Source organism: Chrysoperla carnea, chromosome 3, assembly GCF_905475395.1.
Source record: "Chrysoperla carnea chromosome 3, inChrCarn1.1, whole genome shotgun sequence".
Taxonomy (NCBI): Eukaryota; Metazoa; Arthropoda; class Insecta; order Neuroptera; family Chrysopidae; genus Chrysoperla; species Chrysoperla carnea.
The window spans coordinates 84,604,194-84,618,416 of NC_058339.1; positions in this window are offsets into that span (position 1 = coordinate 84,604,194).

The following is a 14,223-nucleotide window of genomic DNA, read 5'->3' on the forward strand; positions in this document are numbered from 1 at the left end:
TTTTAAACTATCAAACATGAAATACAAATCATTATGACTAAAGTACTAACAGGAGACAAAAATTTATTTTAAAATAGATATTTTATTTTCTTACAAGGAAACAAAACCACGCCCACAATAGATTTTCCAATACATTCTTGAAAATATACTTTCTGCTTCATAACGTAAAAAAAGTGAATTTCAAAGTTTATAAAAATTTAATAATTCGCTTTTGGCAAAAAACATTATTTTTTTCTATTCAGCGGTTAGGAGGTGCAAAAATTTGACCATATCGATACTTATTCTCTCAGTATTGAAAATTCGATTAATACGATGGTGTTTTATTGAAATTTTTGAAGTAATCACTGCATAGATATTTAATAGTTTCTTCTAAAATAAAATAGTTATAAATAAAACAAACTGATTTTCAAAACAAAAACTTATTAGTGTTTTGTTGCATAAATAACTTGTATAAATTGTAATTTTATGTATTTAAAAACATTGAAAATTCTTTTCAGTTTCACTTGGTTGTTATTGTGTACTTTAAGTTATATCGTGTATATACAAAACAAAATTAGACAAAGAAGAAATTATATATCAAAAAAATAACTATGCATTTAAAGAAAAATTAGTTGGAAACAAAAAATACAATTTTATAAACTAGTTTTTTTGCTGTTTTATTTTCTTAAGTCTATTAAAAGTTGACGTGCGCCAATTCGCTAAAAATTTTTTAAAAAAGGAATTAAATTGATTATGTTTAGCAAATAATAAAAATACAATTAGAGCCAGTGATTATTGGAAGACAATCGGTTAGATAAACCCGCTCCCTTTTACGGGTTGGATTCAATCTCGATTAATATCTCTGAAATATTGAAATATAGCAAGAGTATACGCTCTGATATCAATGTTTAGTAGCCTATGCCGAGGAAACCTAATTAGTTTTTTCTTTTAAGTGTCCTGTTTGAAATAATTTGGTAGAAAAAGAAGCCATATCGATTCCAAGAAAATATTTCAACTACAAAATACAACCAAACATAACCTGTGATTGCTACCAAATTTTGAAAGTTTATGCTTATATCTCAACAATTTTATTTTCAGAAGATACAATTTTACGTTTTCTTGAACTCAATGTCAATAAAAAAGTCAAGGTAACAGACAATTCATTTACCATTTAGACATATTCATTTTTGGAAAATACAATAAATTAGCATAAGATTACTTTACACGTGATTCTCCGTTTTTTAGTGAATTCACATCGAGGAGTTTGTTTTATATACATCACAGAGAGATCCAAAGAAAGAATCCAAAAGTAAGTATAAATTGAGTTCGACATGTTTAATTTTCAAGTAATACTTAATAAACGTACGGAATTGTATCTTAGAAAAAAATGGAACTTTAGTTTTAATTTAGAAAAATGTTACCGAATTTCAAACTATATAATAAAAATTATATATTAATTAACCTACTTTTAGAAAAACGAATTTATACATTTGAGGTTTTAATAGTTTCAGATTATATTGTTTATTTTCAGAAAAGCGAATAAATTTTTCGATAAAAAGCCCGCCTACCGCCCAACGAGGAACACTACCTCTACCCTCTAGTATAAAACAAGTGAAATTTACAAAATTTAAAAAACTTCCGACAAATGTGGTTTTTCTTTTTAGCTCTCTCTAAACTGAACCAATTTTCCTGAAACATAGCTAAGACCACTCTCCATTAAATTACCTTTCAAACAAAAAAATCAAAATCGGTTTATCCGTTTAAGAGTTACGATGCCACAGGCATACACACAAACATTTTTGATTCGAGGGTTTAAAAATAAGGAAGGAAAGGTTGTATAAATCGTGAGTTTGAACCACATACAACCGACAATCGATTAGTTTAATGCTATAAAGACTAATCGAAAAGTCTTGAAAGAGCCTAGAGTTTGTAGGGAACCAAATAAAATATTGTAGGAAACCAAATAATAGAGGTTCAAAGCTGAAAACACATATAATACTTTTCCCATCTTAAAAATTTTCTTGATTCGCGCTTAAGTATTTGGTTTGAATAATATATTCCTATAATATGGAGAAATATATTATGAACATTTTAATGATGACCGGTATATACTAATAAAGCACCAAAAATTTAAATTTACAGTGGATGGTTATTGGAAACAAAGATGATAAAATATGTAAGACTGAAAACATGCTTCTGTAATTCGATTGTTGTAGGTATGCGTACAAAATCTTATTTGAGCATGAACATAGACTTATAAACTTCAAGGTTTCAGTACAGGTTAAAAATACATTATTTGAAAGAAAAATAACCACTAATTACTATTTATAAAGTCTAACATAAAAATTAATTAATCTTTTTCAAATAGATTAGATATTATACAAAATAATGTGTGGTTTATTTAACATGCGTTATCTTTCTCTAACAATGCGCTCCGGGGATATCATAGTGAGTTTACATAAATAATATGACATTTAAGATTTGCTGTAGTATATGAAACAACGATGATGTCTGAGCGACCTCCTACCTAGTAAATCTTTAGAAAATATTGAAGTGATGTGGTATTTTTTTATAAATATTCCAAAAAGTTATATTATGTATTAAATATTTATAAAATTTTACAATTAAAATTGTTTAATTTTCTAACATAAATGCAAGTGCGAGTGAATGTTTTTTAAAAAGACCAATGGCCGGATTGTCAAAATTATTACAAGTTAATTGTTAGGTAAGTAAATAAATTTTTTATTTTGGAAACAAAAGCTATTTTGTGGCGAGATATTTTCAAAAGCTCTTTCGATATTTTCCAGATTGTTGCAATTTTTTTATATTTTAGAAGTGATACAATATCAATAAATTCGATATGTTTTTTTTATCACAAAATTTACCTGTATGGTACCTTTATATCAAGGTGAATTAAAAATTAGTTTTATGATACTATTTTGTGTAGGCGATTAATAAAGTCCTTCAAATTTTTAAGTATCATGTAAATAAATACTGTTACTTTTCAGAAAAACAAGTTACATTTTACACGTAGCAACAATTGAAATTCATTTTAGTTCCAATTTTTGTAAAAAAAATTTCACTGGTTTAGTTTCTTGTATGTAAATTAAATGTTAATTTTGTAATTTGCAATTGGCATAAAATTTCCTGTTTTACACTTACTACGGCTATATTTGGATACGAAAATGTTGCTCCTTTCGAATTCATTGCATTCTTGTGATTTATTACCTTTGAATTATTCACTAAATTAAATCCAAACAAATGGAATTTATGCAAATTTGAACCAAAATTTTGGATATGTTATAAGTAAATGTTATAAAAATGTAAATTATGCAATATTCAACAATGAAACGCCGTGTCATGGTGAAACCGGTGAAAGTGTAGGTAAATATTTTAAGGGAGGAGTCACGCGATGCATCTATCCAAAACATAATTCTACACATGGAATAGTTTTATAATTTGTTCTAACCAAATCATTTTGGGAGGACAGCGGTATTTTAAAACTTAAGCCCTTCTAATACGATCTGATTATGCCTTTTGATATTAAATTACGAAGGTTTGCTAATTTTTTGACTCAATAATGATTCCCCACGATTTGTTTCAGAAGCTGGCATGTCAAATAATATTTTTAAATTTTCTTATTCTATTTGTCAGAAAATGTTCCCTATAAATTTGCCATATACCTAATAGTTTTGTTATTTTAAAAAAGTTTTCCCAATAATTCCACGAAAATTGAAGCCCAAATACTATACTGTAGAGGTAAAAAAAAAAAAGATTCGAAATCCAGTATAATTCGCGTGAACCCAAAGAGTTTTTCACTGCTATGGTTTATAAAGTATAGCTCTTTATTTGATCCTCAACACACCAAAACTTAAAGTCAACGTAACAAAAATTAAAGTCATTCAACACAACAAAAATTAAAATCTCTTTCCAAAAACATTCCTCTCCCTACCTATAATAAAAATGAGAATATTTTTAAATAATGAAATTAACAAAGATTAAATGTTAGGTTTTTCCTCTTTGTAAAGGATACTAGAGATAAGGGAATAAGGGTATGAGTAAAAACCTAATTTATTTAAGCTGATTGTGAATTTAAAAATAATAGGGATAATATTTTCAAGGTAGGCTGACTTTTAAAATAAATGAATTGAAAAATACAGTGTATTGCACAAAAATGTTACGCCACATTTTATTAATTAATATTTTGGGCTTTAAATTTTGCTTAAGGCTTAACCCGCCGTCGCAACAAAATTAATTTAATTAATAGTTGTGATGGGCTGGTGTAGTGCATGGTATATGCATGAAGGAGGTGCACTCAGCCTCTGAAATTGAGGAGCTGATAAATGAAATTATCAGCGGAAGATGGTAAAACACATATACGGTATCACAACGTGCTATATAGCTTAAGTGTGCCCTTCGTGGACAGCAAATATAACCTAACCTAGCCTATCATAACAGTAGTGATGAGCGAGACCAAGATCAATACCAAGACCATAGTTATCTTGGTATTGGTATTGCATTATTAGTTTTAATCTCAGTCTTGCAGAGTTGGGTTTCGATCTTGCAGAGTTGAGTCTTGGTATTGGTCTTGCAAAATAATCTCAATCTTGATCAATCGAGTCTTGTTTTTAATCTTGTATCAACCATGTTTTGAACTTTTTTGAAGTTTCTATTGAGTCTTATTGTATTATTTCAAATTTTTGGGAGGTCTTACTTTTAATAATCATTACAAAATTAATCAATCATCTACATATATATTGTTTATATCAAATAATGAGAACAGTTAATCAAAGTCTGTCACCCAAATTGTGTTATACCGAAAAATTAGTAGAAAAAAATTATGTAGGTAGTTCATTAATTATTTTCAACAAAAAGTTTGGTAGAAGTCTTGTTATCAGTCTTGGTTTTGCAGAGTTGGGTCTTAATCTTAATTCATATAAATAGCATCTTGGCATTGGTCTTGTCGAAGTGATAACTATATAATGGTATTGGTCTTGAAAAATTTGCAAGATCAAGATCGAGACTAATTTTGCTCATCACTACATAAAGGGCAAAAATTAAACATGTTCCTGTTTTAAAAACAAACAATTTTTATTTAAAACGTTTTTTTCTTAAATTCAATATATTTAGCATATGCAATGTATTTAAACAATTAACTATATTGGTTGTTCAATATATCTTTACTTGTTAATAACGATTTAATCCAAATTTTGAAGAAAATTTATTTAAGTTGCTGCTGGAAACAATAAGAGTGCAAAGATTTTCACAGTATTGATGATCGGGAGGTGACTTGAAGAAGACGATCAATACATATTTTTGCACCTGCCGGGAAAAATTTTAACACTTTTAACACAAAAAATGTAATCTGGTTTAGGCCATTATTTCTGAACCGTGCAATCAATCGTGCATTAATAATAAAATTAAGCTTTTTATAGCAGGTAGCAAAATGTGTGGTAACATTTTTTTTTTGCATCGTATCTATATAAGGTGGCTCATAAAATGCGCCCACGTGATGTTTATTCAAATAACTGTATTCAAACGCGGATTCAGGGAGGGGCCATCTGAACAATAGATAGTCTCCTCATCATTTTAGCCTTACAAAACTAGAGAAGTTAATTATTTCAAGTTATTTACTAATAAATTGTGGATTCATATCAACTTATATCAGATAGTTATTCGTTGTGTGCGTAGTCATGGTAGGGACAATAAAATCGATTACAGCGCTTCCAGTGAAAAATGTTGGCGATAAAGGAGGCTGTTATGACTAATTTGCAATTCTTTACATGTTAATGTTATAGAAAATGTCAAATTAAAATTATTGAAAAACACTAATTAATTAAACTTAATACATTAAAAATTGTGAAAATAAGAAATCAAATTGCACAAATATTATTTTTCAAATGTAAATTATCATAATTATTTATTTAAATTTGTGAGACAATAATATAGAATTTATTCATCTACCTAAATTTCCATCTTTTTACGCTTGCACATTATTGAGTCTTAAATAAACTTGGATACCAAAATCGAAATTTATTATCAGTAGTATATGTTAGAAAAGATTTAAATATGTTTCTATTCATCGATTCAACGCTAATATCCAAAATTTCGCTTTAGGATGAAATGTTTTTCGCAAAGAGCAAAATTCTGCTTCAAAAAAAATATTGTACCATTTACAAAAACAAACTTGACCCTTGTTCGACTTTGATTATGTCCCCATATAAAGGTAATAAATATTTTTCATTCCTTTTGCAATATAAGGATAGAAAATTCTTTTAAATCACCTGTATAAAGTACTCTACATGAATCTTTTCTTAGAAGTTGCGTGAATAAGGTAAATAATTACGTTCGAAAAGTGACATCGTTAATTTAATATAACGTTAACAATATTCTTAATGTTTATGTGCTCGTAGCTTTAAAAAATTTTCTTATAACGTGATCATTTTAAATTAAGGTTTATGAAACAAAACACGCAATTGCATCCAACGCATCTAGCTTGAGCTTTAACAGTGATACGGAAATACAATATATCGGAAGATTTTATTCAATGAAAAATTGATAAACAGACTTTTCAATGGAATATTTTCAATTTATTATTTTTCATAATGAAAATATTTAATCTTAAAATCTTGACGAAAATTATAGAGTGTCTCGCAAAAAAACTGTAAAAAAAAAGTACTAATTGCAAGAAAATATGTCATCAATCGTAATTGCAAGTAAATTTTTTCTTGGTTCAAGGAAATTTTTAAGCTGTCAATTTGTCTTGAATTAAGTATTGAGATCGTTGCCGCAAGAAAAATGCGCTTGTTATAATAACAACAATAGCCAAGTAAACACGTTATTAATCCCTTTCTTTTAACTCGTAGTAGGTACCTGTGTGCCTGCTTGTCTTCGGAAATTTTGGATCGATTTTTAATCCTTTTCCTGTGATCCAATTGAGCTGAATCTTTGCAGGCAGACTCGGTGCGACAATAAAAATTAAGAAAAACGATTCCGTAATCAATATTGTCTATACATGGTATTTCAACAATTAACTCAGTAAATTGTCTATTTTCACTAGTTTTTATGATAATCGACTTTTAAAAATTTGTTGAAAAAATAGAACCGGCGAAAAAATTAAAACTAATTTTAAATTACCGACTCCAATCAATAATTTCCTTGTGAGCAATTATGTTTTGAAGTCGAAGCCGATTCGATTTTTAGGTAAGGATATTGCTCTCAAGGAAATTATTGTTTGGAGTCGGTAATTTAAAAATTATAAAATTATCTATCATTCAGTAGTAGATTTAACGCTCCCAAGTTATAAGAGGTTCTGCTTTATCAGTGATAGCAAATAAGTAAAACAGCAAAATCTTCCTAGCTCTTCCAAATTTTAATCCTTTTTCACGTCCCTTCATAATTGTGGAAAAATTGAACTTCTTTAAACAGTCATTGAGATTTTCATCAAAATAAGATTTATGTTGCTTCAATTTTCTTGAACCGAGAAACTAATTGCTTTAATTTAATTTTTTAGCAGCCAAATATTTATTTTCTTGAATTAAGTATTGAGATCGTTGAATCAAGAAATATCTTCTTGTCATAAGTACAGACAAGTAAACACACTTATTTCAATCTAGTAATATGTTTTTGCTGTGTTAAACAAAAATTTCACGTGAAGCTACCATAGGACGGAATACAATCAATTACGTTGCATTCGCAGATAAGCAATTTGAATATCATCAAACTCACGTGACCTGTCACACACAAAGGTCACGTTTTTGAATTGTTTTCGTTCCTTTTTTCTTGTAAAGACACCCTTTAAATTGAAATATATTATCAAAAGATGAGTATTGACGTAATACTCTTATATTGTTTGATTTGTATTTAGCCATACGATATAATCTTTACATGTAATCTTCATTCAAAAATAGTTCATTATACGTATATTATTCTATATGTATACCGTTTGTCTTTGAAAACATTTCATGTGCATTTATATGGCCATTAATTCTGCAATATGTCATGTATCTCATTTGAGTATAACGTGTATTGGAATCTGTCAAATGGGCATATGTTATCTGGTTTTAATATATTTAACCTGGACATCTTAGTCAAAATAAGTGGCCAACCTCGGAATCTAACGGAATAAGCGGAATTTTTGTACAAAATTTTATTTTTATAGCACAAATGTTGTCTCAAAAGTAACATATGGTAACGCATGCGCGTCCTTAGATATTCAAGGTCAAAGGTGTCGAAAATCAGTTTTTTTGAATATCTTGTTTCTTTTGCCTTCAATCGGATTAACATTTATTATTAAAGTTGTAGACGATAAAATTTTCTACAAATTTTGTCGATAAGTTAAATAATTATTTAAGTAGTATTTAATGAATACGACCTCGATTTCAAAAACGGTTCAACATACAAAAAAAAGTTTCCGACAAAATTAGTAGAAAATTTTATCGTCTACAACTTTTATAATAAATGTTAATCCGATTGAAGGCAAAAGAAACGAGATATTCATAAAAAACTGATTTTCGGGACCATTGACCTTGAATAGCTAACGCACGCGTTACTATATGTGACTTTCGAGACAACATTTGTGCTATCAAAATAAAGGTTTTTACAAAAATTCAGCTTATTCCGTTAGATTCCGAGGTGAAACCCTAAGATGATTGGAGTAATTTTGTTTTCCAGCTAATGGATACTCTATCTAGTATCTAGCATTTTTTAATATGAACTGACATCGTCGCTAAACAATCTGCTTTTCATAAACACATCAGTACTTTTTAGACACTTACGTTCTGTACACTATTATGATTCGATAAAAAAAATTGTGAAAATGTTTGTTATTTTTGTTTTTAAGGAATCCAAATCGTATTTGTAGCGAGGGTTTGAAATGACGGAAATTAGGAAAAATTAATTAAAACTAACTTATTTTTGTTATTAAAATTTGCATAATTTAAAATGAAGTTCAATTTTAAATAAAAAATTGATTTTAGGTGCTATTCATTAATTACCTTAGAAAACCATCACACTAAAATGATTTAAAAACTAATACTAGAATAACATCTGGCGAGGTGCTAGCTAACAACGTCAAAAATGCCTAACAATTATAATTTATGTTACTTTAACGATATAATTTTAAAATAAAAATTTAAAAAAATTCGCAAATAATTTTTAAATCAGCAATTTTTGATACTTTTGTCGGGAATATGCACTAACAAACGGAATAAACGCAATCGTTTTCATGCGCCTGATGTACGTCATCGCTGGCTTAATTCATTAAGAAGAGAAATATTCAAAATGCAGCCATCTTGAAATGAGTTTTTTTCTTGGCGTTCCTAGCTCTTATGATATCATTTAAAAGTCCATCGGTATATCTACGTCTAATAAATACATTGTTACAGCAGTAGCAAGAGCGTACTGATAACGCTGCATGGATGTATCATGCATATTTAAATAAATGAGGATTAACAAAAGCGTTTGTGTTCAATTTATTTGATGAAAGCATTGTCATTACATTTGTATACAACAGGGTACTGTTTAATATATTGTTTTATAATATTGCAAAAGGCATATATATAGGGATGATTCAAATATGGAAATCGCTATAATAAAGTCTTTTTTGTTCTTATGAGATCTTTATAAAGTTGAAAGAAAATCAAGTTTTTAACATATCCAGAGTGGCTGAAAATCGAAAATTATTAGAGAATATGATATGAGAATAAAAAAATATTGGAAAAAATACAACGAATAAAAGTATTTTTATATTTTATAAAATTTAAAATACATTAGACAATGATTTTCATACAAATCAAAGAAACTTTATTTGATTTTTGAAATTTTTACCGATATCGTATTTTTGGGATTTTATCAGTATATAGGTATTACGCTTAAAAAGGTACCAAGAAATTCTAAATATAAAAACATCAAAAACATAAGGCTCATATTTAGGCAATATCATAGAAAGATTGGAACCGTCAAAAGCCTGACTTTTTTGTTTTTTTGTGTTAAATTTACCCCATTTATTGAATTTTCTCAAAATCCGAAACGAAACTTGTTTCGGATTCCTTTTCCTATTCCGATAAAATTGTGTACATAGGATAATTTTGTCCCAAAAATATGAAAATCTGGATCATTTCATAATCGCATGCATAGTTTTTGAGATATCGTCAAAAATTCAATAGTGAAATAAATTTAATAGTGAAATAAATTGAATTCATTACTCTTGAGCCTAAATTACTGTAGAAAATTCAAAAACCAAGTATCAGGGTTGGGTGTACAAGTATTTAGCTGTAAATTTTAGCTTCCAATAACGTTTAATTTCAATAGAATATTAATCTATATGTGTTTCTAATAAACAGGTAAGGATATGGTAAATTAGTGTGAAAATGGGGAATCATCATTACGCTAGATTTTCATACGAAAAAGGTATATTTGCTAAAATATCATTTGTCTACAAATCAACTGAATTTGTGTACTTGACGACACTGTCACTCGCAAACATCTTACTAAGTAGGATTGACATGTGAGATTTCTGTAAAATGGTTAATACAACGCCAGCAGTCTTAAGAAAACTCGCTCGTAAGCTTTTTGACAATAGCAAAAAGTATTCATAAACAAAATTAAAATAAAGTGATCCTTTGACAAAGTTTCATAATAATATATGAAAAGCATATTTACAACTCAGAACATCTTTTGTTTTCAAATTTTAGTTTTCAATTGTTTTACCACCAAAATACAGCCCCACCCTTTGTACACATACGATATACATAATATTACATATACGTTGAACGTATTCGTTGTATTCATAGTGAGAGGAAGTATAACTAAATCGATCGCAGCTTCTGTTCTGAAATAAAATTTGCAATAAATCAGTATTTAAAATATGATTATTTTCCATTGTTTACATGTAATTGGTATAGTAAAGGTCAAATTAAAATTATTGAAAAATAGAAATTAATTAAGAAAAAGAATGTTGTTGCATAATAGAAATTGAGAAAATAAGAGACAAAATTGCAAAAACAATTTTTTTAAATATAATTAATATAATTACTTATTTAAATTTCTTAGAAAATAGTATTAAATTTTCAATGTAAAAGAGAAAAAGAGAAAAGTAAGATAATTTTATTAATTTCGTAATAAAGTTTAAAAAAATGTTTATACCTACTATTTTTTTTTGCTATACGAATTATTTTAAAAAATGACGCATGTGTTTGGGTTGTTAATATTACGATTTTCCCTCTTTGTTGTTTGTAAAATTTTCGTTCTACTTTCTTTCAAAGCAATTTAAAAGTAATAATTTGGTCAGGAAATTTTATTTTAGAGAAACAGTTGCCATCATGATAAAATTATTTTAATAGCGTGTCGTTATCGTGGAAACTTTTGAAATAAAACTCATGTACGGTGCGAGTACAATGTACCAACCAAATGGATATGGTTATGTGTAACTATGTAAGTTGGGGTTTATCTACAAAGATTAAACTTTGAACTGAGAATTTTTATATAAAAATTACATTTACAAAACAATAAACACAAATTCATATTGTTGCGGATTTAAGTATATTTAAATGGAATTGTAGTTTTGTCTTTAAGAATTTTCTACGTTAACTTATGAACGAAGAACTTATGTAGATCGGTTATTAAAGACAGCAAAAGTATAGGGTAATTTTTGACCCAAAAACTGAATAAAGACGAATTCATTTAACAATTTGTCGAATATTTGTCGGATGTTTGTTTGTTTGTTGCGCTTTCACGCAAAAACTAGCGAATTGATTTGAATAATATAGCTCATATATCAGAATAACACATGAGCTATAATTTATAGATATATTTTAAAAAAAGAAAAGTAAATTTTTTTTTTACTTTTCATAAATCAGGGTGAAGGAGGCAACTTATGGACATCTGGCAGTCTAGGTTATCAGACATACTTTTTACATTTAAATAAAATTGAAAACTGATCGATTATTTCACATTTCACAAAACATGAAAGATACAATTCATGACCTTTTCCATTTTTATGTCACCTTTAAGGCAAAAAAAAAAATTTCATATTATTTTATTCACTTTTTAAAGATCTTGCCAGTTATTTACGGACAAAAACCCGGGTGGTGCTGCGGGTAAAAGCTAGTAAATAAACATAAAATTTTATTACATGGGTAGTAAAGAAATATTAATTAATAACTGTTTTGAAAGAATATGCTAAAATATGTATAAACTAATTAACTTGACAGTGTAATAGATTGGTTAATTTGTGTGTCAATTGAAAGGAAATAAATATGCTGCTGCTAAAATAGACACTATATAGATAGCATATAATATAATGCAAGTCAATAAGATTGATGGTTCTAATTAAATTTCAATACCTTTTTTAGAATACAATAACAATTGAACTTCAATGTTCAACTACGTTGAGCGAACGAACGAACGGTGGCTATCTTGATCCGATAAAATAAAGAATACATAGAGATTAGTGATTAATTGCTGTGACAATAATGTACACTTTTTAACCGACGAAAAAGGAGGAAGGTTCTCAATACATATTTTTTTTAATGTATGACCAAACATAACTTTTAACAGAATAGTCCGATTTCGATAATTTTTTTTTATTGAATAGAAAGGTACACTTCGATGTTGGTACCAAATAAATTTGAGGAAAGAATTTTGCGCGTAAGGGTAAAAATATATCGAATGCTATATTGTTCACCCACTGAATTTTCATCTGTGAACCGATTCTTATACTGGATGAGTCATTTTAATCTATACATCCAAATATCTCGTTTTGTAGCTAACCAATCAAAAAATGACTTAAACAAAAGTTGCTGCAGAGTTTGATGGGGGTTATCATATTCTGACATTAGACCATTGGACCTAGTTCTTCGGATTTCTTTCATAGACAATTTAGATGCTAAACGGTAAGAGATAGAATAACATTTTAAATTATAAATTTGATCCTCATAAAAAGACTAACAGTTTTCATCTAAATCATTTTTTCGGAAATCGTCTGCTTTTGGAGGAAATGCGACTTAAAAATATGCTATTATTGCATTAAATGGAAAGAAAACACCCTAACTATGGAAAAATGCTTTAGCCCAAAATTGTGAAGGGCAATAAGAGGGCATTCGCCTGTGTCCATGACTTTGGCCTACAATTATCGATAAACTTTAAGCGTATTTTCTTTTGATTAAATGTAATAATGAGATATTTTTAAGTCGCACTTCCTTCGAAAGTTAACGTTTGTCGAAAAAATGTTAGCAAAAATTGTTAGTTAAATAGAGGATCAACATTCTAATTTAAATCTGTAGCCAACCATTATTATTCGAAACGTACCTAATTCAATCCTATCTAATTTCAATAAAATAGAAATTTCTCTTAATTTTTGTGCCCTAATTCTTCCGATCATGAAGGCTTAACTTGAACGAACCGCACAAGTTTTGGAGTTCATCGACAGAAAACTGCCAGAGATACCCGATTTTTGGGTGTGTTAAGTATATCTACTTTTGTCTTCAATCGTCATTTTCGGGGTGATTGTCCCAAGACATATCGAATTCCTTCGTTTACTTAATATATTAAGATTGTTACATCAAAAGAAATTAATTAGTGCCTATTATTCGATTCTATATAAGATTTTTTTATATAAAGAAAAAATAAATTCTGCATCCTTTTAAAATCTCTAATTTTCTCAGAATTAATTTCCATTTCCGCGTAATTGTTTTTATACAATTGGAATAAACAATATTATTCGATTTACTATTCACATAAACAATTTCCATTAAAAGAAAAAAGATCAAAAAGTAAATAAAAAAACCAATAATAATTTAATTGTATCATTTCTCTTAGAAAAAAAGCTTTTTTAAGTTTGCTGTGTTTAATAGCTTTTTTATTTTTTGCTGCTATATGAGTGGAATCTATAGACTGAAGGTAATCATATTACAACAAATAAACTAAAATCTATAATTTCACTACTATAAGTTTAATTTGACTTTTATTATGGTATATGAAACGAATTTCCTTTTTAGACCGCGGGACACAACGTTTTTTTTATTAAATGATGAATAGGTACCAACTTAAAACTTTGTGAGTGGCTTTCTTTTGACGAATCTATCAAACTTTCCTCTACGATTTTTTTTTTCGAAAAGGCTGCGGTTTCAAATGTGCATGATGTTGTCATATTTGAGTTATCGTTTTGAAAACACGAAGCAGGGAATTTGTCGGACACTATGACCACTTGATAGCATTAAAAATTATTAAACAATTCAGCGAAGG